The sequence below is a fragment of the Battus philenor genome, unplaced genomic scaffold (assembly GCF_028537555.1).
Source record: "Battus philenor isolate CCGP_79_NKW_IND1 unplaced genomic scaffold, ilBatPhil1.0.hap1 SCAF_11, whole genome shotgun sequence".
NCBI classification, from domain to species: domain Eukaryota; kingdom Metazoa; phylum Arthropoda; class Insecta; order Lepidoptera; family Papilionidae; genus Battus; species Battus philenor.
The window spans coordinates 11,242,190-11,265,519 of record NW_027181673.1 but is presented as its reverse complement, the minus strand read 5'-3'; the positions used below and the strand labels follow the sequence as shown (position 1 = coordinate 11,265,519).

The 23,330-nt window shown below is 32.4% G+C and overlaps 1 protein-coding gene across 1 annotated transcript in view; it reads left to right on the top strand.

The window, feature by feature from the left end:
- The window catches only part of LOC137931862 (uncharacterized), a 47,295-nt gene that overhangs the window by 6,881 nt on the left and 17,084 nt on the right, over positions 1–23,330 (top strand). The gene's annotated exons all lie outside the window — the stretch shown is intronic.

Below are 23,330 nucleotides of genomic sequence, written 5' to 3'. Positions count from 1 at the left end.
ATTTTTGTATTAGGTGTACCGTACTTTAATTGACAGCGTATAACATGTAAATTCAACTTCAAAGCTTCTATATATATTTCCAATGACACAGTGTTCGTCAGCCAGATATTAATATGTAAATGTTAAAGCTCTTTTGGCAGGCATTGTATTTGTAATAAGTTTTATGAAGCTGTCGAGATTAAGTACACATGTACGGAGATCACTAACCTTAAAAACGGATTAACGCTAATCACAATGACTCTCGCAATTGTAGTACAAACGCATGTAATGGAAAATAAATTACACGGTTTGTTTAAAACTATCAAACTAATCTCCATAATCCGAATGCTCTATTGGCTCTTGCCAAATCTCTATTTAGTAATACTAAACATTTCACTTGACAAATATTAAATGTTAATGGTGTAACGACCGACTATTTTCAATTATCAATAGAATGCCCGGCGTGATATTATTTTAGTTATCAATTGTTTTGTAAATTATCTTTACCAAAATATTGATTAGAGTTCGGCATAAATAACATTATTAATCATTTTAATAATTATGTTACGATTAATTGAATGCCGCTAATAATACATGTTATCAAATAAGTTCATCAATGTCATTATTTCCGTCTTAACTGCTGAACATAGGCCTCTCCATAGATTTACAGCGGAATCTTGCATCTAGCGTATTTTGACGAACTTAATAAGATCTTCAGCACATCTACTGGTTGAAGGTCCAACAGCGGCGCTTGCTGTTACGTGGTCTCTATTTCAGAACCTTATGACCGCCGTGACTTGCCCATTGTTTTTAAAACGGGTTAGAGTCAAGACACTCAATAAGCACAATGCGGGTGCCCAGAGCAAACCCAAATGTTTAATTAATTATTTTAGTCGATATTTGCGATTATGATAAATTTGGAAACCATTAAAAATAATTTTTAATAATACTTAAAAATACTCGATTTCCGCAACCGAATTGCCTGTTCGATTATTTAATTTGTAATAAAATGTGATTGTAAATCGTTACGGTAGTTGCACGACCTTAACCTCAATTTAAATAATTTTCATCCGTTAGGATAAACATTTTAGGAAGCTATTGATGTAAAAAATAATAAAACATTGGATTTAGTTCGACAAAAAAAAAAATTGGAAGTTTAAGATATAGTGTGTAATAATTAAGAAAATGTTTGAACAACTTTTTCGAGTTTCAATTGCACAAGGTGGGCAATAATATTGTTCGGATTTTTAATTACAGAAAAAAACTACACGGCTTAAGAAAGAACGTTTATATTTGCGATATAGTAAATATGGGCTTTAGAACACGCCACAGGAATGTTAGTTTTTTAAAAAAAAATCTGTGAGAGGCGTGGCACCTAAACGTACACAATTCTCGAATCTAGATCGCAAATTCCTAAAAACTCGCTTGTGGAATATATTTGAGCTCCGCAATCATCGTCGATTTATTTTCGTAAAGCAGTTCTAGATATAATGAATTTTGACGTATCTCCGAATACAGAAATAAGTCCGGTGGCGTTAAATCTGTATAACCACAGAGTCCACGGAATGTCTCCTCAACGCGATATCAGTTTTCCTTTGAATATTTCGTTTGCGACTACTAAAGACTCATTGGATGTAAGAAATATCGCGGTATCTTCCTGAAATCAGGTCTTGCTGTTGTAAGGTTAATTATTGTGCAGTTGTGGAAAGAAAAAAAATACGTAACAGTGCTAATTGTAGCAATTAAATAAATAATTTCGCATGCCTTTCTGGCTCACACTGTATTTAATTTAACTGCAAAAGTTCTATAACTTGAGAAGGTATTGGTATTTTACAATTACTTCATCTTAGATGATATGTCGGTATTCTGTACCATTAACTTGGTAAATAACACTTTACTAAACTTAACAAGTCATTGGTAATTTCCGAGTTTTAGTTTTCAATCTACCTTTTCCGTGACGATAACCATCTATGTTGGAGTTGCAATGCTCATAAATTTGAGGCGTAAAATATTTTAATACCGGTAATGTAACGTGTGTGCAATACCATCGACGTGATTGCGACGTGTTACGTCAACCGGCCGCTAAGATAAGGGAATTTTACGACTTCAGAATTCCAGTGAACCGAGGTATTGTGTTGCGAAAATTTCCTTACGAAACATTTGTTTAACTATCAATAATGATTAATAAAATTCAAATTCCAAAATTATTTATTCAACATACAATGGATTACATCTCTTGTTGACGTCAAGTTTATCTACCACCTTTTTGGGAGAACAAGCGAGAGAAACTTAGTGGGACTATGAGGAACACTTTTGCTTATTACAATCGAATGATTAAAAACGAATCACTTTCGGTTTTTAGAAATAAAGACGTCCTTTGAGACTAAAGGTTAATTCTATTGTGAGCCCAGATTGCTTACTAAAAACAATTTTAATCTTAAATACCAAGGAACGTGTGACAGATTCGGCTCTTTCTTTATATAAATACACAATTTGTCATAATATTTTTCATTAGTAAATCAATCTTCCTTTATGTTATTTATTTACGAAAAGTACATCATAACCACATTGTCATCGTTATCGTTTCAGCCCAAACACACCCACTGCAAGACATAAGCCTCTTCCAAAGATATTAATGGGGGACATAGCATAATCGCCACGCTTGGTAGGTGGATTGGAACATATGCACATGCGTTATAATAATAAAAAATACCGAAGGCGCTGCTTATTTAAGCAGTGTACATCGTTTACAATATTTATTATATACAACAGCAAAGAAACGTAATAAAGTAGTTAATATCTGACAATGATCAACAACAACAAAACAAATAAACATTATCGAACAAATGTGGTGAGCGTTTAACTCATCTTTTCGCTTTATACGTAGTTCGAAAGCATGCAAGCACAGCGGGTAGTTTACAGGCAACACAATCTTCTGTGAAAGAGTAATGCTTTCATCCTCTTTTCGCTTTGTTTTCATTCACAATAATAATTAATTCGTGTAAAATTTTAAATATTTTTTTTACACAAACATGATAAAGCGATAAGGACTGTGGGCTGACAATTACGCAGTGAATGTGATTATTTTAAAATGCAATGTTTAAATTAATTATTTATACTTCATGTACTGTTGTAATTTATACTTTTGTGTATTTAATGTGCTTACTAAGTTCTAGGATTGATTATAGGTTAAATAAGTATACTTATTTTCACCTACAGTTCATAATTAAAAATTACAAAGTCGTTCATATGATCAAGAACTCGTGGTAATGTTTAGTGCCAATAACCAGTTCTTCGAGCTTCTTGTCAGTTCATTTGTATTTACATTTTTATCTGGTATTTAAATAATGTTATATTTAAATCTGTAATTGTTATGAATAGCTATTTAAATCAGGCCTATAATTTACCGTCATCAATACAGTCTACTTTTTTCATGTGTATTAATACAAACCATAAGAAATATACCATATAAATATAGGATTTTACTGAATAGATTTTACGAAATTCAAGTGAGAGTTAAGGAGGCCTTGGAGGTTTATTGAAAATTAATTTGAAGTCTCTGAGCCTTATAATTCCAGAGATACAATGTTGAGTCAAAACATAACTATCTTATATGTTACTAATATTTGTTTAATAGATAATGTAGTATGATGGGACAAACTTATTATTATTAAGTCAGTTTCATTTCATTGTCATCGATTAACAAATCATTGTGTAAAAGACATAAAAAATAAATATATACATAAGTACAGATAAGTACGTACAAATAAAGTTACGATAATCGTTAAAATCCAAAGGATCGATATATTTTTATGAATATGATTTCACAGTATACAGATACATAGTTTATTAATTAGTCTACATAATTAAGGCTATGTAAAAAACTGAGTGTATATATGAAATTGAAATGAGAAATGCATATATAAATGTATGACTAAACAATACGTCATCGATCTGGTGAAGGTCGGAATCTGTTCGGCAAAAACTATCATTTTCGTAACGTAAATATCTACTTCAAAAGCTATTGAAACGTTAGAATAAAACAATCTTGACCCTAAGATTAAACTCGTAGTTATGAGCACAACAAAGAAAAAAAGTGGGCCGAATAACTGGCCAGTGACATTGCAGCATTAAAGGTAGGCACAGCACAACGACCGTCAATTTTTGTCACTAATGCACGAATTATATTTCATGTCAATAATGCAATGCTGTCCTATGTTCAAAGGTTCTTAGGTTCGTTTTGAATTGTTTACGTTTAGTTGACTTTTTAGACCCGTGTTATACCCTTTGTTTCTCAATGTTTTATTAGAATTATAAAAAAAATAATTATGTTTGGGTATACATAGGTAAAAATAGTGGCGAATAAAAAGTTTTTACTATTTTTATATCTATTAAAAAAATATAGAGATATTTCGACATGTAGAGATATCTCATCGTAGTCTATTTTTTTTAATTTAAAGATGTGTAATTTTTGTGTTTTATTTAAATATAATATATTTCATAGTATCGAAACAAGTCAATTAAAAAGTATAAAAAAGGAATTTATTGTAATTTTTTATTAAATCTTTTTCTATGACCACGCATAAATATAATCAATTTTGTATAAATATTAAACTTAATATCTATACAAATTAACGATTAAAAAAAAAACGAAAAATTAACTAATCTTAATCGTTTTATTAAAATATATATTATGTTTTGATTACAAAATACGTGTATGTATTCTGTTTTTAAATTTTAAAATACTTAATAGTGTCAAAACAACGTTATTAAAAAGTATAAACAAAAAAATTTTACTTCAATTTTAAAACTGAAACATTTCTTATTAACTTACTTTTAACCTAATTTAAACATGCACAAAATTAGTGTATTTTTACGATCGGCAGCAAGCCGCTGAGTCTACGTTTATTTATACGAAGCGATGGAATGCAAATAAACTGCTGTCTCTTACGTTTTGTAATGATTTAAAGTGATTACAGCGGCTGTTATTGTGAAAAGAAAAAAACTAACCTGTCCCAATGTTTACTGTCACAGCCGACATGAATAATGGAATCGCATCGATTATGCACTAGCGATAAAAAAAAAGAAAAAATCGTCAATCGCTTTGTCTGTTGAGGGTGACCAAGCAGTAAGGGGAGAGTGTCTTGAATATATGAAAATCTTATTTAATATGTATCTAATAAATACTTACTTAATTATAATAGTCTATACGGGCGTTGTACAAAAATACAAGATTCCTGCCTGTTGACATAAAACTTAAAATTAACATCGTATTTATAACGTAATATTTTGTGTATAAGTTAGATTGATATCTTCGCAAGCATAAATAGAAAATAAATGAAAAATGCTGTATATGAACTTACTTAATTATCCTGCGAAATGATGTACGAGTCGACGTCCTATTCATAAAAAATATATACTTCGGAAGGATTTAACAATATTCAAAATTTCAATCTTAATTCTATGTACTAACTTGTTCTATGTAATAACTTTGGTCTGTAAGGAAACAGATGTTAAAGCGATGATTTTTAATACATCTCTGGAAAAACAACATCGCAGAATTGTAATTTATTGATTTAAATAAAAAAACCCGTGAAAATATACTTTATTACATATCGACTGATTAATTATGTGGTTTAAATCATCTAGAATATTTTCTTTTCCATAATAACACAAATGAAATAGCTTTATGGCTTAATCCTTAATAAGTAGTACAGTTACTGGCTGAAGTTTAATAAAAAACAATGTAAGTATATGTAATTAAAAATATGTTACAATATAAAACACTATTCATAAACGGTAAATGGCTACAAAATACACTTTTCTTTTGTGTAGCTTATCGTCTGTCATTCATTGGTTGAAGTTTTATTCTAATTATGTTTGTTCTGTTGAAACCGAAACGTAGTATATATGTAACATTAAAAATAATCAGTATATCAAAACATTTGTTTTTATATATAAAATCAAAATACATTACTTGACTATTCTAGCATTTTTTTTTTATTTTGAGTAATGTCCGTGAAAATAAGTAATGATGGTGAGCATACAAATGGATGCTTTCGCACGTATATATTTAGTCCGGATATCGACCCCGGCACCACTGCCGTCAGAGTAACAAATGTTAGGCTTATTAGGCGCTAGGTGTGCACTCTTTATGCAGTTACACTGCGTCACAGTCTCTTAGTGCGTCACGTGAAATTAAATTGCAAAAGCTGGGACATATTTACACTTCTGCATGTAAATATGTTGTCTGGTAGACGTGCTTGTCGACAGTTTTCCATTTAATTCGTTGTGTATATTTAAATGTAAGACGAACATGAGGAGTTGTTTAAGAAAAGCTAAACGAATTGTGATATTTTTCTCTTAACATTAACACTACTTATAAATAAACCAGTTGTATCCCACTGGTTGGTTTCTGAGCTCTCGATATATGTACCGACGACATAGTCAAGATCACATTTTTAGGGAATGCCTTGCAGTGGCTGTCTATCGGCTGACAAAATGATGATGATAAAACAACCAAGAAATGCGAAGGTTTTGTCATTTCAAATGTACTATGTTCACAGCTGGTAATAAGCCTCTCCTATAGACTTCCGAATAGTACGGTTGGAAGCGGCCATCATCCAGTGTCTTCCGACGACCACAATATTGATGTTATTCCTGAGTTTGTCACTTGTCTGCGGTATGTACTCCAGAACCTTAGGGCTTCAGTGGTGACATCTGTCCTACGTGCTGTATGGTCTGTCTACTGCCAATTCAATATGCGTATCTGGATTCATTACGCTCACGTATAAAACTCCTCATTTCTGATTTGATAAATTCCAAGCATAACTTTCTCGATGACTCGTTGAGCTACTGTAAATTTGTCGATATGAGTTATGAGGCCAAATATGAGAGATGGTGTTTCGGGCCGTTATTTACAGCAAATGATTAAATGAATTAAAAGTTTTTGTCCTAACATTATACTTCGAAGGATTATTTAAATGGACAGTTATTTTCTCATTTGACATCATCCCGTAATATTGTTTGCTGAGGTGTCAAAGCGTTGAAGACGATTGGCCTAGGTATTTTTTGCAGTAACTAAACCTGGGACCCGGGCCGATGCATCACAAATATCATGAGATTGGCAGGCCGATAGTCCCTTAGGTCATTTTGGATATTGCTCGGGAGATGGGATCTCGACTTGGTCAGTCATTTCATGTATCGATCAATTTTTGTAGAGTTTTCTCTAGGAATGTACAACTGCACGATTTCGGCCATTATTAATCTGTGAGAAATTTACAATGCCAAGTTGCAGCAGGTACAGGTAGGCAGGGAAAGGGAACTACCTCGATGTTTGCTCTATCCGCGATTCCCAATCCCTATCCTGAGAGATTGCGGTAGCTCGATCAAGGACTATTTATTCATTAACCAATTTCCTAGCATCATATGCGTTGTTCACTCTATCCCTGAAAATTTGGTAGAAAGTCTGATTTTGTTTTAGTATAATTATATTTAAACATTGCCTTATTAGAAAAGTAATAAATTATAGTAAGATTGCCTGTAATATTTGAAACACACTATTGGTCTATGGACATGTGTGTCAAACGTAAGCATTTGTGTTGTACGAGTATGTTAAATATAGTAATGCAAAATATCGATGCACTGAGTAGATACCATTTGATATTGCCAAAATCAAAGAGTAATTTATTTATATAATAATAATCCTAACTTAATTGAAAAGTTTTGGCGTTAGTCGGTTTGAACATCATAAAACCGTGAATTACTACAATTTATAATAATATATGTTTACTTTCGAATAGAATCCTTTATCGCGGAATTGCGTGTTATCAAGGCAAAATAAGTAAAGCTACGCCCTCCATATTTAATGAACAGTTCGATAACAAAACTAACGATATAATTAAGCCGCGGAGAGGATATTGAAGCGATATTGTAGTTTTAATATTTTTGTTCACTGCCTACCCTTTTTGAATACGTACCTTGACAGTATAATGAACAAATAAAGATATATATGACATTACATAGAAGTACTAGTTTAGAGAAAATTTTTTATTTAGTTTAGAAAAAAAAATGTTACCCGAGTTTCAGTTAAATTTCTTTGGTTCAATTTTGCTTTCCATGCTTTAACTCTTGATAGACCGTAGAATATACATATTACGTCACGAATACTAAATAAATAGTATATATAAGGGGGAACGGAAAGTAATGTCGTTTCTGTTGATATATGTTACAGAAAAACCGATTGATTTACCGCTCCGGCATTGAAAAATTGTATACTAGATGGAAAAAGGTTGTTGATAACGAAGGTGAACATATTGTAGATTAGAAATAAAAACTTGTTGAAAATGTAGTTGTGTGAATTTCACTTAAGGGATATTACTTTCAAGTCCCCCTAATAGTAATAGTGAATAATTAGAAGCCGTTAGATAAGAGTGTAAAAGAGAATTGACTAAAAAAAGTATAAGTTCGAAAATAGAGAATGAATACAGGTTGTTCCGGAAAAACTATGATGAGACGTTAAATATTTCAATACAATTCAGCGCTTTAGAAGCAAAACACAGTTTAACAAATTATACGGTGTATGTAATAAATGTATATTTTACTAATGCGGAGAAAGAACTTATGTTGGAATATAGTAAGTAGTTATTTAACAGCTATTAATGTGAAAGATTTTTTCGACTGATTTGAATTTGATAGAAAGTTCCTACCGTTATATAAACAGTACTTAAAGTCAACGTGGCGTTTGTTAAAATGGTGATCTGCTTTTGTCTCTTCAGTGTAATGAATTTCAGTATCGCATTTTATTATTAAAATAAGTTAAAGCTCTTTAATTACGTGGTTCTTTTATTTTTAGTCATGGTTATATTTTTGAAAATCATATCTGTTATAACGAGAAAACTTAACCGTTTACCGATTTTATTCATCTTTTTAATAAGTTTGCTATCACTCTGTAGAAGGTTTATTTTGAATAATAAATAGAAAAGTGAACAGAAAATTTTAATTTAAAAAAATATAATGACGCTTCTTATCTATTAACGTTATTACGTAGTAATGAATCTTTGTAAATTTTACAGTTTACTTTGAATTTCGACCGATTAATGGTTCGTTTTTAACTAAGCGTGTTTCACAGTTCACGAGCTGCAAATTTGTCTTAACTACCGCATCGGTTTATATCGATTGATCACGAAATAAGTAATTTTTTTAGGGAGTGCGATAGGTCAATAACTTCGAGCACTACAAAGTCTATGGGGAAAGATGGTTCATGATAAAGGTAGAAAAGACAACTAAAAGTTACATAAGGGAAGATAAGATATGTCAAACTTAATTTGTTCGGTCTAGACAGTTATTTCAGGTAAATCTATCAAAATTCTGAAGTGTTACTGTACTTAGACGTATTGCTGTCAATGGAACATCTTTCGCTGTACTGCGCTTTAGCAATCTGTTAACTGGGGTTTGTTATTCTGTCGATCTACTAAAATACACTTAAGTGTTAGAATAATAATCATACGTCGGTGTTGAGTGACTATTGACGTCAGAAGTTAGTTCAACAATAGCTCAACGGAAGCAAGAGATTGATTTTAACCAAACTAAACATTAAATATGATTTACCTTAAACAGAAAACATTATCATGAAATTGCAGTAAGAAATATGGCTTGTTTTTCAGCATAATATTAATAATATTAAAACAATATTGTAAGCTTTATTGAATCACAAAATAAGTGTCATAAAATAGAATATGATGTCTCCTAAGATTTGTGGTCCACCTCTCTTTATCGAAATGAATGATGTACCGAAAATGACAATTACACTATTTGATGATTAAAGCACAGTTAATATTGCCACTGACAATATCAATTGAACTATTTACAAAAACAAATAATGCTTAATAGTTTATTTTGTATAGCGTCTATTATTTATAATCATGTACCATATTCGACTAAAGAGTTTAAAGCAAATCTTTTTAAAAACGCCTGAAAGTTTTTAGTATTTCACAGTTTCGTATATAAAAGTTTAAATAGTGAATTATATAGGTACATGTAATGAAATTTTATTGCCAGTTTTTGATTCACAGCTAAAATTTGCGTACTTATTTTTTAATCTTAAAATTTGTAATATGAGCTTTATCTTAATTATTTATTGACTTATTTACTATAAATTTTGAGTTGGTTATTGTATTTGTAACTGTAGTGCCCTAGTGGTATTACATAGCGAACTTTTACTATAATACGAAGTACAGAATATGAATCTTTGGATATCTGTTTTTGACAAACAATGTCTATGAATGATTAACAATTGAATAATTATTATCTTGAATTTTATTGCATGTCAGTTATTCGAGCTCCATACAAAAACTTTTTAACGAAATATTGTGTTCGTGAGAATATTAGTTGTTTTATTATTAAATTAAATATTTACATGTATGAATGTCTTAACAAAACAATCTTGGTGTGTGTCGTTTTTAATAAACAACTAAACGAAAATCTAATGCTTTTGTTTTTGTAATTTGTTTAATTGACTTTGCAAAATTAGGTATTTAGATTGCATTGAAATATTATTGATAATCGAAAATAAATCTCTGCTGTAGACATCAGTAAGAATAGAAGGCTGCAATTAAAAACTTACAACTTTCTGAAAAATGCCCGACATAGAGACCTGTTTTACAAAAATTTTCATCGTTGGAAACATCTCACTCATAATTTTTTTGACTTTAAAAAAAGTCTTTTGTAAGAACATGTATTTATAAAGGGTTTTAATACCTATAAAGTAGTATGAAACACAAGATTTGTTTAAAGTTTTTAAAATCCGGCATAAATTTGACAACCAGTTTGTACATAAAATAAATTCTTATACCGTTTCTGTATAAACAAAATCTATACAGTGATAATGCACGCCCGTATTTGTTGAGAAAAATGATAACTAAAGATATTTCAGATAGGAAGATGCTTGCATTTATTGTAATACATAAAGAATATGTATTATTAGTAAATGTACAGTGTGATTTTTAGCCGCGCAAGTGTTAAGACGAAATACGAAAATCTTGTCGACCATCTTTAATAATCATCAAAGTATTACTTCTCATGTAGAAAAAAATTCAATCTGTCACCAAAATTTTATTCGATATTAGAAACATCACGGCTGATATTACGTTAGAGTTTTATCAGTAAATTAAACCTTATCTGACATTTCAGGTTTCGTCAGCTTGAGGCCAACGGAAGCGACGCTGAGCGGTTGCGTTACAAAATTAACGGTCGCCTTACATTCACCATACATCTAATATCAATTTAACAACATTCTATGTGAATTAAATAAGCAGATATTAAATCTGAGATTTAGACCTTGGTCGATTAGATAGCGGGCATAAAAATAATTTATCGATAAACGGTTTTGAGACGTATTCACTTTATAGAAAAAATTAAAAGGACTAAAACATACCATACTAATAAAAATAAGAAAATTTTGATATACACAAAATTAGCATTAGAAATAAAGATAGCCCGACATACCTTAAGAAAATTAAAACTTTTGTCACCTAATATGTATTGTATTAAAATACGTTCCTCGATAATATTTCTGAAATATCATGTACATAGTACTCTAAGAAGTTTATTAAACTAAAACTTATAAAACAACCTAGAGAAGGAATTTAGGAGTGATAACTATCCTTGAGAATGAATTGCCCTGCAAGTGTATTAATAATATTGTTGAAATAACTACAAAATGCATGTCTAAGTTTGTTCTAGGCTTTTCTCAGATCAGTTCGCGTTTGATATCTTAGTAGCTTTGCGTTGAAGACGCCATTATAGTGAAGTTCAATCTGATTCCATTTTATATCAAATTAGATTATTATTACATTCTTTTCATGACGTACAAAAGTGGACATTGCAAATGATCCTTAGTAGATAATAGTAAAAATATGTGTTCTTTAATTCTCCTTAAGCAATAGGTTTTACAAAGATCAGCTCTTTTAGATCATGTTTAACAGTTTATTTCACATTGTCATTTAGAAATATATACAATAACACTTCTAATTTTCAGCCGATAGACGCCCGTTGCAAGGCATAGTTATCCCTAAAAGACCGCCAGGAACCCGGTCCTGCTTTACCCGCATCCGGCGACTTCCCGCGATCTTAAAACTATGTCAACAGTTCACCTAGTGGTGGTACAGCCTCCGCCGCATCTACCGGCCTACTCAAGAACCTTTCGACTACCACTGTCACTTCAGACAAACAATTCTTTGAGCTACATCAGTGATCTCGATTATTCTGCGATTCTCATCATTTATGATTACAGCTGGCAACAAAACTTCGAACAGTCTCTTTTGCTCTGCCTCTGTGTAACCTTGTGCCTTATGAGGCCCGTCGTAATATTAACACTTATTTATAATGAAATTATTATAAAGTAAAGGATGTGGACAATGTTATAGAATAATTGTATAGCACGCTATTAAAAGAAAGAACCCGTACGGTGGCAGCGCGTTACGGTTTCTAATTCCGTTGCATTGTGTTCATATTGTGAACACGGTCATATCTCCAACACTGAGTATTTGAATCGGAAGAAAGTTGTTTTATCCGCTTTGTTAAACCTTTTTGGTGAAATTAGCGACCGTGTTCGCGGTAAATTTAAGTCGTTGTAACTTTAAACATACATGATTGTAAGTAATATGTTCTAACGATGAGGGAACGATTAATTATAAATAAAAAATATTTGTGATTTTGATGCATCTAACGCACCATTGTAGCCTTAATCTATGAGATTACATTTCGATTATCCGAGAATCAAGCACGGCTATTTATCTGGAATATCACTAATGAATGATTTAAATTCCTGATAATGTGTAGTATTAAGAATTTCGCGATTACTTTGTCATCTTTAATCATAGTTTTTACTGCAGAATGTCCACGACTGGACATAGGTCTACTGTATTAATTTCCAATAGGACCGGTAGAACTATGTTTTCTATCTAGAATGCGCCTGCGCTGCGCTTGCTGATCTATGCCAGAACTTTAACGACCTTGCGGCCATCAGTTCTGCGTTCTATGTGACCTGCATACAGTCATTTCAATTTGCTAATCCACAGGGCTATATCCCCTACTTTAGTTACTCTACGGATCACGTTACCTTTATTTGATTTAAATTTAAATTTGCGCTTATTAATTAGAGTTAAAAATATTTAAGCTTAATCGTTAGTAATGATTTAAAACAAATATTGTCATTTATGTCAGCGTGATACGTATTGCTGCCTATAGTGCACTCATGCTGATATCCGTATGTTTTAATCGCATTGCTTCGGTGAGTCACAATAGATAGTATTATAACATGTTATTAATGCAACGATTAATAAAAAATGCCATTCGCGGCGCCACACAAATTTTTGACCTTTCAATTATTTGATTAATATTACCTTTTTTTCACATATTCTTGTACTATTATTTGTGAAGATTGTTAATCCTTTGTAATATATGCAAAGATGGTAATAATGTTTATGTTATGTAATCGAAATGGCTATTATATAAAATGACTACAATTTACAACTAGAATCACAACAAACATTTATGAATGAAACAAATGCTCAATGCGGATATATTGACCGCAGCATTCCACAATAGCGATGCTGTATATCCTGCTAATTGTATCACGTTTGTTATTATTCCACTGTTATGTGTTAAATGTAGTCTCCCACTTTTGCCCTCATTGGCAAGCTATGTTCGAGATTTTTTTACGAGGTTGAATCGGGAATAAGAAGGTACATAGACGAAAAAAAGTAACCGATGCATCCCAGTAAATGGGGAATTGAGCAGATCTCATAGCGCGCTGTACAGATATCTATTGGGGCTTTCATATACAAGATCCATTGTTGGTCGTAAGAAGACGCAAGAAGCATGCCGTTGCCAATCAGCCTTATAAGAAACCTATGGGCAGGTTCATATCCAGTTGTAGACATCCTACAGCTGATATGATATTGATGAAACTGCATTATTCTGACTTTTATCAATGTGCTAAAAACTCTTTAGTATATTAAAACCGTCAAGCCTGTAAAAGCTCTTACAGCGTTCCGAGATAAAATTCTTTCGGCTCAACCCGTGTGCCCCCGATCTGTCTCCGTCTCACTATCGCTGTTAGCTTAGCCTTATTTGGCGTCATCTAGGTCGTCAGGTATATTTTACAATCTGGACTACTTTTTCACGCGGCTATCTATGTTGTTCATTTTAATTAAAAAATACTAACGTCAACGAGTACATTATTAAAATTTTTGTCGACGTTTAGCTTACTTTTTGCAGCATTTTAGAAAATGACTCCTGGATCCTGTAATTCTTGAGTTACCAAGCGATTTTCAAAGAAGCTTTACTATGAAATATTTTCACAGTTTATTTTAACTACTTTTTTGTAACTGTTGAGAAGTAAAATTTATAATTATCGGGTTAAATCTCGGTCATAAATATATGTATTCTAGTGATAGCTTTGATAATATATATATTTTTGAATTATTGATATATATTTATTTACATATATATATATATTGATATATACATATAAGTAATTATAAAATATATATTGACCATCTCACGCCCGCTTAGAAATTTTAATGAACATTTTCTCAACATCTTGCAGGTAGAATTTTATAGAATCAGCCAAGTATCCTTTACTAGGTGAAAGAATTATTCTTATATATATAAAAAGAATGTACTAAAGGTAACTTCTTGCAAATATTTGATGTGTGCGAAATTTATTTATTTAATCTGTAATATTTGTAATTTACTTAGACCTCTGGTGCAACGTTGTACTTTATACCTCTTTTGTACGGTAAAGCATATTTGCATAGTACTGTCGTTAGTTGACAACGCAAATTTGTTTCGCATAACAGTTGAAAGATGTTTAGACAATTTTCCTTTCGCTTTCGTTTTAATGAATTGTTGCTATGAAAAATATGTCTTCTGTAGTAAATCTATTGGTTAATATAGACAGTGATTATTAAGAGGTATAAAAACTATGAAGATGTTAATGTTTCGCACATTTGCTGTCATTCCATTCAAAAATCAATGGTTTCAGAAATAATTAATGACGTAATGATGATATAAATAGTAAGGAAAAGCGTTTTCGTAATCTGGTTTACTGGATATCAAAACTAATCATTGTTCATTATCAGTTCCTGCAGACTTTTTAGGGCCAGAAGTTATTGACCAGTCACATTCTAATAAAAAAAATAGGAAGATCACTTCATACAGGGCAATTGCAAATACGTGTACAAGCATTAAAGTTCTTTTCTAGACAAATGAAGTACATTGACCCGTTTCTACGACAGTGTTTATATATGATGAACACTGTCGTAATAAATTAACTAGTTTTAATTATATAAAATAGGTATTTGTTAAATTACATTTAAAATATTATTATGGTTATTTATCTGGTAATAATTATTCCTAAAACTTAAGAAAACTTAATATTTACAAAAATTAAACACATTCCTGTAAGTATGCACTCTTATAAATTTATGGTCGGCCCATGTCACAACTGTCCTCTGATTATGTGATCTTGCAGTAAATTAAAAGTCAATTAAGTAAAATATTAGTTTAAGCAACAGTAGCCGATCGGTTGATTAATCGTTATATATCTATTACAGGTGTGTAACTATTGCCGTCTATAAATATTGGGAACGTAATTATAAACGTAATATTATAGTTATAGAAAAACATAGTCTCCGTAAACAGGCACCTATGTTTAAAAAGAAGCGGCAGTTACACTTAGGGCGGCTAGTTGCGTAAACGAAAAAAGGTTTTTTTTTAAATAAAATATACGTTACTCGTTTGACTTTGCCCGCATGTAGGATTACAGTTCCATCCGTTCTTCGGAATATGTCCCTTCCCGTTCCCCTATAATGGAACCGTTTAACTGTTAACAACAACTTAAAATCTTATAAAACTGCCTTGGTTCACTTGGAAAGATATGCGGAGAAATATATTTAACATATACCGTGACGCGCAGTTTTTTTTAAGAGTGTGTTTTCAGAATGCGTGGGCAACGAACCACGCTTTTATGATTAAAATCTTTATGTCGCACTTCTTATGTAACAATTATTAGAATGGGAGGTGCAAATTACAGATAATTATGTCAAAAGTATAACATGAACATTGTTTCTGCATACATAAGTTTCCTTAATAGATTTTCAACAAGATCGGTTGGAAACAGTCTGGATCTAGTGTTTTCCGACGACTTTTACAAGGTCCCGTCCACCTTTGTAAATGTCTTTCCCTGCACGTGCCGCTCCGTGGTTTAAACTCTGAAAGTAAGGATTCAAGCGTCCATTTATTGTGCGCGCTATGTCGCTTGTCCACTGTCACTTAAACTTATCAATTCACTGGACTACCTCGGTAGGTAAAAAAAATCTGCTGTACGGTGGAATTTTCAATTTCTCTCAATGTTTAATTAATGCAAAGAGGTCTAGACTAAACTACAATTTTAACGACTTGCTATATCACAAGTGATTTTTTTTTCTTTTTTTTCGTCGCTATCTTTACCTCTACCGCCTGATGGCAGTCTTTTTTAATGTAATAATTGTTTCAGAATTTTCATTACATCATTAATTTTATTATTATTTAGTTGTAATATATGGCCTATTTATAATAACTTTATTTTTTTACTATTTCCTTTCTTTATAATTCATTTACAATATTTTAGGTTTTACTAAGTAATTTTCTTGTTGTTTACCTTAATTGATCTCTTAATCTTATTATTCTATATTTCTTTTTTTATTTTGACAGTCTTTTTTATCTAGGGTATAAATTATCAATTTTTTATTTTTATTACCATTAATTTTATTATTACGTAATTCTTTTTTCCGACCCATTCGTTTTATTTATTTATTTATAAAAAAATATTAGCTTGTAAAAGTATAAATGCCTAATGAAAAAAATGATACCAAAAATCTTTCCGTTTATTCTGGTCACAGATAATTAGCGAGAAAGAAATAAAAAAATCGACTATTTTGGATGGGTCGTAAATCAATAAACTAGTTATGAATTTATTTGAAGGAAAATCTTTATAAAATATTTTTATGATTAATGTTAATGGCCTGACCGTTAAGTTCAGCGTGGGTTGTATACTCTCCATGCAACAGAGAATTGGATATCTTTAATCTCACATTACATAGCTAATCTAAGAACGCTCTTGGACTCTCTTAAGCTATAAGACTATACTGATTTTGGTGGGATTTTTCGAAATTAGTTGTGAAAAAAACGTGAAATTTCTTTTACAATATTAAGACATTTAGCAAGAAACGAATATTTTTTTTAAAAAACTTCGCCATAACTTTAACAACAGGTAGCTATATGAAAAAGAAGCTAATACTTCCGAGCGTTGTTTTCTCAAGTTTTTTATATGCCAGTTACTTATATTTGGTTTTATAACAGGAAATGGTTTGTCTTCATTAAATAAATTACACGGACAGTTATCAAAACAATTTATTGTATTGTCTAAATTAAGCCATTCTCGTGCGAGTATAACGCCCTTACTCCGACACAAGGCTGCGTTTGACGTCACTCGCTGAGGACACGCAGTGAGTGACTGTCAGGCCGTTGAGGCGTTCCCACACTAATATTTGTGAAGCGTAAATCTTTATATTCAAAATACGTAATAAGTATTTTAAGTGTAACAATAAGATTTTCGCGGACATTGGTAATTTCTTCTTTGTTTTTTATAATTAACTTCATAACATTATTTAAAAAAGATTTAAAATTTTTATTATGTATTTATTTATATAGACGCAGCGTGTGTAGGCCTCTTGTTAGGTGGACGATATAGTCAAGGTCGTAGAAGGTCGTAGTGGACACGGCAGCGCAAGACCGATCATCCTGTCGATCTTTGGGAAAAGCCTATATTACAGTGGCGTCTATCGGCTGATACGATGATAATAATGAATATTTTTTTTCTATGATATTTACACACCTGCCTATTTGTTATCTCTGTACTATATTTGGTTGACTGGTAGAGAATACGGCAATAAGTCCGCCATGACACAATGTGTCAAAAAATTAATTAATAAATAACTAAAGTAGATTAGACAAAAATGGTGCTATTGAATTCATAATTTAACAAAAAATAATTGCAATTACATATTTCGTATCGACAAAAAATTGAGACAGGGAAAATTTGGAACTGATACACTAAAACATATATAAGGTTGTCAAATATATCCCTTCCGCTTTTTTGCTCTTTATTCAATGCTTTATAAAAAGTGTTACAGTGATCGGATTTAGTTCAAATATGCGCCGTTTTGTTCGATAATCTGTTTCCATCTAGACGGCAACTTCATAATACCTCCCTCGTAGAAGCCCCCCTCCTTATTTGCGAAGAACTCGGACAGCCACTTTTCACAAACCTCTTTTGAGATCAACTTTACACCACCAAGGGCGTTCGCCATGGACAGGAACAGGTGGTAATCACTTGGCGCTATGTCCGGGCTATATAGTGGATGTGATAAAACCTCCCATCCGAGCTCCCGTAGCTTCTGACGAGTCATCAATGAAGTGTGTGGTCTGGCGTTATCCTGGTGGAACACTACACCCTTCCTGTTGGCCAATTCTGGACGCTTCTGGTCGATCGCCTGCTTCAAGCGGTCCAGTTGTTCGCAGTAGATGGTAGAATTAAGCGTCTGGCCATATGGGAACAGCTCATAGTGGATGATTCCCTTCCAATCCCACCAAACACACAGCAAAACCTTCCTGGCCGTCAATACCGGCTTGGCCACTGTTTGGGACGATTCACCGGCCTTCGACCACGACCGTTTTCGCTTGATATTGTCGTATGTGATCCATTTTTCGTCGCCAGTCACCATCCGCTTCAAGAATGGGTCGAGTTCGTTCCGTTTCAGCAGCATATCGCAGGCGTTGATTCGGTCCAGAAGGTTTTTTTGCGTCAAATCATGCGGCACCCAAACATCAAGCTTTTTTTTGTATCCAGCCTTCTGCAGATGGTTTAAAATGGTTTGGTGACTAACTCCCATCTCCTGGGCGATGTCACGAGATGCCACATGCCGGTCTAACTCGATGTAGTCCATGATTTGATCGGTATTTGTCGTCACAGGTCTTCCGCCGGCTGGCTTATCCATGGTGTCGTTTTCGCCGGCTCTGAATCGTCTAAACCATTCCTCCGCGGTTCGAAGTGATAGAGTACCATCCCCCAAAACACCATTAATCTCACGGAACGTTTCTCTAGCGGATTTGCCTTTAACGAAGGAAAACTTTAAAATAGCGCGAATTTCGGCGTTAGTGAACTCCATGTTTACACGTCTATAACTGTTGAACGCAATATCCAATTTAATCATGCATAGCGTCGTTTTGTAGGTTACGTCAAGACCTTTCAAATTATGTATAGTATTGCCAGATACGAGCTCTGTAGCGCTTTGTACATAGCCGCGAAATTCAAAAGACAAAAAGGCGGAAGGGAGATATTTGACAACCTATTATTACATATAATCTAGAGATATATACATATGTATACTTTTATAACTTTAAATACAGGGTGATTGGTTGAAGGTGTACTACACTTTATACAAAAATTACTGGTTTTAGAAGTAATAAATAGTGTAATGGTAATATGATTAGAAAAAGTGTTTTTAAAATTCGGATCACCACATTTTTTAATTTTCCCTGCAGACATTGTACAGTTAGAAGTGAGCCTATCGTATTTCAAAAAATATATTAATGTAACACATATTAGTGATTAATTTATAAACCTTAAAAGCTTTTACACCCATTACTCTGTATGTGTATTTTTGTAACTATAAATACATATTCATGTATGAATACACGGACACAAAATGAATTAATATAATAGAAAAAATGTTATCTCTGATCAAGGTCAAGTTTTGACACAACCGATTAACAATTTCGCAAAGTTTCCTGTATGATTTTTAATTTTTTTGGGGCTTTAAGTGAGTGGATGACACCCTTTTCAGTTTTTGGTACGCATAATCTTTTATTATAAATTTACCTATGTAGTTCACTTCTACCGTTACCCAAGTCAACAGCTAGAAAGAGAAAGACAGAGAGAGAGAGAGGTAAAGAGATGGAGAAGTAAAAGGAGAAAATAAATAGAAATAGGAAATGAGAGAGTAGATACAGATAAGCAGAAAATGAAAAGTTTACTTAGTAAAATGAACAAGCGTTGACGCTACGTTTTTAGTACATTTTTCGCGATAGTGTGACGAGGGCTTAAAAATTTAACTGTTGGATGCGGCAGTTGTATTAACTTCAGTTAAGTAGACCGTGACTGGGCCAACGTTTTTTTATGTTACAAGTACCATTGTAAAGGTTCGCGCAGATTAGTGCGCAATTTTAGTAATGGGTGCTTGATGTTTTTCTGATTTTTTTCTATAACTATCAATGATTATTTTTTCTCATATTATGTAATGATAGATTATTAAGTTGAGTGTATTTGTATAGGTTGCTAGAATTGTTAATTTATTCGATACTTCACTTTAACCTATACTTGCAAATAAGCGGATGAAATGCTGTTGTTACGCTACTGTTAAATAAGCTTTTTTTCTAGACATAGATTTTTCATCCAAAAGAGTGAGCTAATTATCTCACAATGTTTTCCTTTATCGAACGTGAAGTGGTAGTGTTGTTATTCACACAGTCTATCCCCATTCTTTATTTAGCACAAGCACTTTTTCATACCAATAGACTATAGACACAGTTAACAGTTACTTTGTACTCCCAGAGCCATATAACCCATGGTTGAGGGCTCCCTTTGCGTGACCCTGGTGCCAAGAACTCTATGTACTGTCGAAGTGGACCTTAAAGCGACTTTATAATTGAAATTGAAGCTTTCGAGCTTTCTATCTTGGTTAATGTACAGGGGCATCTGCCGCAATTTGACTCGATGGATGTGTAAAGGTCCTCGTGTTAACGGGATTTGTTAGTAATAAGGAAAGTATAAACTTCTGCATATGCACGCGCACAAAGCTGACGCTATTAAGGTGTAATATTTAATAATGAATCGTGTAACATAATTATGAGTTACGCATATCATAGAGTTTTTTAAAAAAAACAATCTTTAATGACATAAATTAAAAATAAACGTTTAACACGTAAAAGCACTACATATAAGTAGTAAATTTTTTTTTCTCATTGTATACATTTTGTTACTTATATAATTAAAAAAAATATAAACTATGTAATGATTCCGCGAATCGATCAAGTTATTGTTTAGTCGCAATTTCGTCATAGCAGGGAAAACCTGTGAGCAGATTCCAATATCACGTGTAGGAATTATATTTTATCCTAAAAATAAGTCTTGTCGCTTCGTGATTTTTCAAATACTTTAATTGTTGTGAAATACAAAAAAAAACTCTAATTATTGTAAAATATGTAAAAAACGTTGGGCAGACCACGAAGCGCACAGAACAGATATAGGCCACTTCTAACCGGTTCCGTTGAAGGAGAACTTTGGGGGTGACCAATGCCCAGCACTGGACCTCTTACAGTTTAAATGATGATAATGATAGGTGATATTTCAACATAAATAAGTTAGTTACGAACAAAAAATGATGCTTTTTGTTTAAGAATTACTTTTAGTTCGTACAATTTTATATATTAATTTTTGTTATTAATATATTTTTCCTATTACTTATCTGGATTAAGCATAAGCTTTCTCTTATTTTAAATATTAATTTACGAAATATTATTATAATTAATAGAAATTCCCCCTACTGTACCATAGTCCTTTTTTTCCGCGCTATTCAGGTAATCACGGATAACGCCCGGATTATATTCTATAACTCATAATTCTCTCTGATCCATGCCTACTCTCTTCTGCATGGACAGAATACGGCATTCCAGTAGTACATTTAACATTCAGTAAATGAAACAATTTATTAATTGTTGATTTTTTACATAACGGCTGTCTGGGTGGATATAGTCTCAGCTCTTATTTGCCAAATAATTACCACTGTTTCTCTTGTACACTTCGTAATGCAACTACAGTAAATAATTTTAATTTGATTAAATTCTTGCTGACAAATAATACGTATTATTTCATTTTTCGCCGTGGCACCAGAGAGACAAAATATATTTATTGACGGAAGATTAGTAACAGCATTTTCAAATATATATGAAATAATGAAAGATTGAGCATACGAATCTGCATAAAAAGCGTGAATTAACAAAAAAATTATACAAATAAATATTAAATTGTGCTAATAGTGTGACGCTTAAAACTATTTGTTTGTCATCAAATCACTTATCATCGCCTTATGATATAAAATGCAGTAAGATTTACTACGCAGTTGAGAAAATGAAAGATAAGATATAAAAAATTACAATTGAACTTACGCCTCACAGATTATGTCTTTTTTTATCGCTTCACTTTCGCCACGCATACTGTGAATCCAATATTTTTATCCAATTAAATGTATATTTATATATTTTCATATGCCTAAAAATATCTTACGAATACACTGTAAAAAAGCAGTTGCAAATGTTAAGAAGTTTACTTTTATCATGAATGACTGTCATTATACTCGTAGTAAGCAATTTTTTGTTTATTTTGTGCACTAAGAGAAACCCAGAGATCGCAGTGTTTTTTAAGAAAAACAATTATTTACTTTATTGTTTATAGTACAGAGGGTGGAATCACAGGTGAATTTTCCAATTGGGTGATTAAGTATGCATCGGACCGAACTGAGGTTTTCAAAGCAGTGTTAGAGCTTTGGTACTAAAAGAGTCATATGTCCCCTCCTACCTTGTCAAAAATGTAACCATCTATTACAAACATCAAAAAGAATTTCTTAACGAAATATCAAAACTCACACAAGTTCCTTTTTCTTCCTGGTTGTTTATCTTCATAGCTGAAGATCGCGACCTTTCTGGAAAGCTTTAGTCGAGAATTCGAAGGGTTGTTTCCACAGGTCTCTATGACCTGGATTCATCTGGATTCTGAGTGCTTCTATTATTGTGGGGCCTATTATTAACTGCACAAAGTCAATTCATTGGATTGGTCAAGGCTTTCTTGGGCTTGGGCTCCAACTTATGTGGCCGAAGTAGCTCAGACTCCGCTTGTTTGCTGATGGTGGAGAGCCTAGTCTTTAAACGGAGTTGATCGTGAACAGATCGGTTGGTTTTCTTGTCAATCCACGATATGCCATCGTTTGCCAGCTTCACATTTAAAAAGCGTCTATCAGAAGTTCACAGTGGATCTTGATAGACGCCAAACATTTTCAGAGATTATTTTCGCCGTGCTGAGGATCTTAAATTTAAATTACACGATATTCCCTGCATACATATTACGATTTTAAATGGGTTTTCAACATATTCCACAAAAACACGTTTTTGTTATTGTTCCTGTCAGAACC